Source organism: Danio rerio, chromosome 22 (genome assembly GCF_049306965.1).
Source record: "Danio rerio strain Tuebingen ecotype United States chromosome 22, GRCz12tu, whole genome shotgun sequence".
Taxonomy (NCBI): domain Eukaryota; kingdom Metazoa; phylum Chordata; class Actinopteri; order Cypriniformes; family Danionidae; genus Danio; species Danio rerio.
The window spans coordinates 39,367,732-39,373,172 of record NC_133197.1 but is presented as its reverse complement, the minus strand read 5'-3'; the positions used below and the strand labels follow the sequence as shown (position 1 = coordinate 39,373,172).

Below are 5,441 nucleotides of genomic sequence, written 5' to 3'. Positions count from 1 at the left end.
TTTACTTAAAATTTGTAAAGCAATGGGTTATCTTATTTTTTTGAATAAAAGTCAACTAATTGCTTTAAAATCAACAGGTTTACTCACTTATTGTAAGTAAAGTCGACTAATCGCTTTAAAAGCAGCATGTTTACTCACTTTGTATAAGTAAAGATAACTAATCGCTTTAAAATCAACAGGTTTACTCACTTATTGGAAGTAAAGTCGACTAATCGCTTTAAAATCAACAGGTTTACCCACTTATTATAAGTAAAGTCAACTAATCGCTTTAAAAGCAGCAGGTTTACTCATTATTAGTCAAGTCAACTAATCGCTTTAAAAGCAGCAGGTTCTCACTTATTACGAGTAAAGTCAACTAATCGCTTTAAAATCAACAGGTTTACTCACTTATTGGAAGTAAAGTCGACTAATCGCTTTAAAATCAGCAGGTTTACTCACTTATTGGAAGTAAAGTCGACTAATCGCTTTAAAATCAACAGGTTTACTCATTATTAGTAAAGTCAACTAATCGCTTTAAAAGCAGCAGGTTCTCACTTATTATGAGTAAAGTCAACTAATCGCTTTAAAATCAGCAGGTTTACTCACTTATTATGAGTAAAGTCAACTAATCGCTTTAAAATCAACAGATTTACTCACTTATTATGAGTAAAGTCAACTAATCGCTTTAAAAGCAGCAGGTTTACTCACTTATGAGTAAAGTAAACTAATCGCTTTAAAATCAGCAGGTTTGCTCATTATTAGTAAAGTCAACTAATCGTTTAAAAGCAGCAGGTTTGCTCATTATTAGTAGAGTCAACTAATCGCTTTAAAAGCAGCAGGTTTACTCACTTATTATAAGTAAAGTCAACTAATCGCTTTAAAAGCAGCAGGTTTATTCATTAGTAAAGTCAACTAATCGCTTGAAAAGCAGCAGGTTTACTCACTTATTATGAGTAAAGTCAACTAATCGCTTTAAAATCAGCAGGTTCTCACTTATTATGAGTAAAGTCAACTAATCGCTTTAAAATCAACAGATTTACTCACTTATTATGAGTAAAGTCAACTAATCGCTTTAAAAGCAGCAGGTTTACTCACTTATGAGTAAAGTCAACTAATCGCTTTAAAATCAGCAGGTTTGCTCATTATTAGTAAAGTCATCTAATCGCTTTAAAAGCAGCAGGTTTACTCACTTATTTTGAGTAAAGTCAACTAATCGTTTAAAAGCAGCAGGTTTGCTCATTATTAGTAGAGTCAACTAATCGCTTTAAAAGCAGCAGGTTTACTCACTTATTATAAGTAAAGTCAACTAATCGCTTTAAAAGCAGCAGGTTTATTCATTAGTAAAGTCAACTAATCGCTTGAAAAGCAGCAGGTTTACTCACTTATTATGAGTAAAGTCAACTAATCGCTTTAAAATCAGCAGGTTCTCACTTATTATGAGTAAAGTCAACTAATCGCTTTAAAATCAACAGATTTACTCACTTATTATGAGTAAAGTCAACTAATCGCTTTAAAAGCAGCAGGTTTACTCACTTATGAGTAAAGTCAACTAATCGCTTTAAAATCAGCAGGTTTGCTCATTATTAGTAAAGTCATCTAATCGCTTTAAAAGCAGCAGGTTTACTCACTTATTATAAGTAAAGTCAACTAATCGCTTTAAAATCAACAGATTTACTCACTTATTATGAGTAAAGTCAACTAATCGCTTTAAAAGCAGCAGGTTTACTCACTTATTATAAGTAAAGTCAACTAATCGCTTTAAAAGCAGCAGGTTTATTCATTAGTAAAGTCAACTAATCGCTTGAAAAGCAGCAGGTTTACTCACTTATTTTGAGTAAAGTCAACTAATCGTTTAAAAGCAGCAGGTTTGCTCATTATTAGTAAAGTCAACTAATCGCTTTAAAAGCAGCAGGTTTACTCACTTATTATAAGTAAAGTCAACTAATCGCTTTAAAAGCAGCAGGTTTATTCATTAGTAAAGTCAACTAATCGCTTGAAAAGCAGCAGGTTTACTCATTATTAGTAAAGTCAACTAATCGCTTGAAAAGCAGCAGGTTTACTCATTATTAGTAAAGTCAACTAATCGCTTGAAAAGCAGCAGGTTTACTCAGTTTTTAGTCAACTATTTTTTTTTAAAGCAACAGTTTAACTCCTTCGCCCCATCAACATTTACTCATCTTTGACAAAATCTGTCATCATTTTCTGACCTTTCACAAAATAAGAAGTTTTGAAGAATGTAACTAAGTAACTAAGTAAATGTAACTATTTTTTCATATTCTTCAAAATATCTTCTTTTGTGGAAAGGAAAGGATCTCAAAGGTTTGGAAACACTTGACATATAGTAAATAGAGTAAATATTAATTTTAGTGTGAACTAACCCTTTAATCCTCAATTTGACTCAGTGGTTCACGGAAAGGACAGACATTTGGCAACCCATTGCGGTAAATGGAAAACTAATACTCCAAGGCCCCACCTTGGATTTGAACCTACAACCCCAAATACACAGCCAACGCTTGAAATACACCAACACATTGTGTATAAACCAAAATACCAAAAGCAGCTCAGTGTGCTAATATTTGTTCATACTGAATGGATAAGCTGGTGTTATATTTTAATACTATTTTTTATTAAGTTTGTAAATGCTGGAATTAGTGTTAATTATTTTGTCACACTATGTTTTAAGGTGCAATTCTTGCTGTCAATGAGCCATTGACTATTATCTCAATAAACTACTAGTTTGCTGCATAATAATATTGTAGTTGGGTTTAGGTAATGGGTGAGATTATAAGTACCAATAAACAGACAATATCTTAATAATAGACAGGCATTAAGTCAGTAAGTCGTATGCATGTATCAGGATATTACTATTTTCTGATCTCGAGTATATAGTATGCGTAAAGTGTAATTTATTTCTGTGATTTAATGTTGCGCTTTCTGCATCATTACTACAGACCTCAGTGTCACACGAATCATTCGAACATTCTTATTTCAATACAAAAACATTCCTTATTAATACAAATATTAAAATTAGTTGAGAGTGAAGAATCTGCTGACTTTTTTCCCTACGTCCTCTGTTTGTCCTGTTCCCAACAGTGATTGTATGAGTTTAAAATAAGTTTACTTTGTTTACAAATGACGAATGGAAATCATGGGTGCACAAACTTTTGCACAACATGATTTTTATTGTCTACTGTTTTGACAAGTGACGAATAGAAAAGATACACATCAGGGGTGCACAAACTTTTACACAAAATGATTTTTACTGTTTGCATTGTTGACAAGTGATTAATAGAAACTATACAAATCAGGGGTGCACAAACTTTTGCATAGGTGATTTTTATTATTTACTATTTTAATAAGTAACGAATAGAAATGATGCACATCAGGGGTGCACAAACTTTTGTACAGCATGATTTTTTTCACGGTTTACAATTTTAAGAAGTGACGAATAGAAACGATGAACATCAGGGGTGCACAAACTTTTGCACAGCATGATTTTTTTCACGGTTTACAATTTTAAGAAGTGACGAATAGAAACGATGAACATCAGGGGTTGCCAAACTTTTGCACAGCATGATTTTTCTCACGGTTTACAATTTTAAGAAGTGACGAATAGAAACGATGAACATCAGGGGTGTACAAACTTTTGCACAGCATGATTTTTTTCACGGTTTACAATTTTAAGAAGTGACGAATAGAAACGATGAACATCAGGGGTGCACAAACTTTTGCACAGCATGATTTTTTTCACGGTTTACAATTTTAAGAAGTGACGAATAGAAACGATGAACATCAGGGGTGCACAAACTTTTGCACAGCATGATTTTTACTGTTTACAATTTTGAGAAGTGACGAATAGAAATGATGCACATCAGGGTTGCACAAACTTGCACAAGATAATTTTTGTTGTTTACTATTTATAATTTTGATAAATGACGAATAGAAACAATGCACATCAGGGGTGCACAAACTTTTGCACAAGATGATTTGTTTACTGTTTACAATTTTGAGAAGTGACTAATAGAAATGATGCACATCAGTGGTGCACAAACTTTTGCACAAGATGATTTTTACTGTTTACATTTTAATACATTTAATGTTTGTTTAGAATGAAATTGAGCAATTAACAACCAATTACAAATTGCAAATCAGTGCAAGCGAATACATTAGTGATCTAAACGGATCTTTGGTTGTTGAAATTAGGACACACTATTATTTGCAGGATTCTTTGATAAATAAAAATTTAATTCAATATTTTATACAAGCCTTTAAATACCTTTCAGAAACTTATGATGACATCAGTTCAATATTAATAAAACAAAATGCTAAAAGGTGTTCGCAAGGAAACGTTTATGTAAATTTTGTTTTATATTTGAATGTTTACAGTACAACAAGACCTCACATGTTGCCTAATATCTGGTCCAATCTAAACTTTTTACAACAAACCTCTATGTCTGACGTCTGTGTTTACATGTGCAACAACACACTGATAACCATCGAGCAAGAAAATCATGTTTGTGTCCGATTTTGACATTATTGCTTTTTCTCAGGAAATGTGGGAATAAATCTTATTTTAATCTCGGGGTTAATAAACCAATACCTTTGACTTTTGCCACAAATTCCTAATTTGCAAACAATAGATGACTTTTATAAACTATCAACAATTAAAAATGTAAATAAAAGTCACTTTTAACATTAAAAGTTGTTGAAAGAAATATCAAGATTCAATAATTCAATAAACATCAAATCACTAAATATTAATATTCTAAACAATACGTAACCGTTTTTTTTTTTCTGGTTGTTTTGTATGATGCCATTTTTTGTGCGATTTAATTGGACGGGAATCACAGGAGTGAGTATTCTGCTTAATCCAATTACTATAGACCAAAATAAAATAATGTAGTTAAAGTACGGATACAGCACTAAAAATTTATTCTAATGAAAATAAAAATATACATTTAAAAGAAAAAAACTACTTAATAAAGTACAATTCCTGAGAAAAACTACTCAGTAGTCATTTCAACGCAATCTCACGACAATTCGTAACTTTTTGATTTAGTGGCTAATTTGTATAAATTTGTACAATTTAGTACAATTTGCTCATCACCCAATGACGGTCAGGTTTAGGGTTGGGGTTTGGTGCCACGCCTCCTTTTCAAAATCGTACATTTTCGCACAACTCAACTCGTGCGACTTTGTACAAATTAGCCACTAAACTGACAAAACGTAAAATACTTACGTTTCCTCATGAGATCAGGCTGGAATATCCGTCTGTCAATGACCTCAAGCTGAAGCAATTTTCAAGCTGATGGGAAAGTTCTGCAGCAGGACAATAATCCAAAGCACTATTTTTTGACCTCATATACAATTATTAAACTAAAAAATAAATTAACAAAAATACACGTATAAACGTTAATATTAATAATAATAATAATAATAATAATATAATAATAATAATAATA

General features: G+C 31.7%; 1 long non-coding RNA gene across 1 annotated transcript; it reads left to right on the top strand.

Moving 5' to 3' along the window:
* The first annotated feature begins 2,512 nt into the window (after window positions 1-2,512).
* On the top strand, window positions 2,513-4,920 carry LOC141380265 (uncharacterized). The gene is made up of 3 exons (XR_012397976.1): window positions 2,513-3,210; window positions 3,288-3,449; window positions 3,694-4,920. It is a non-coding gene; the product is annotated as an uncharacterized lncRNA (long non-coding RNA).
* The last annotated feature ends 521 nt before the right edge of the window (window positions 4,921-5,441 follow it).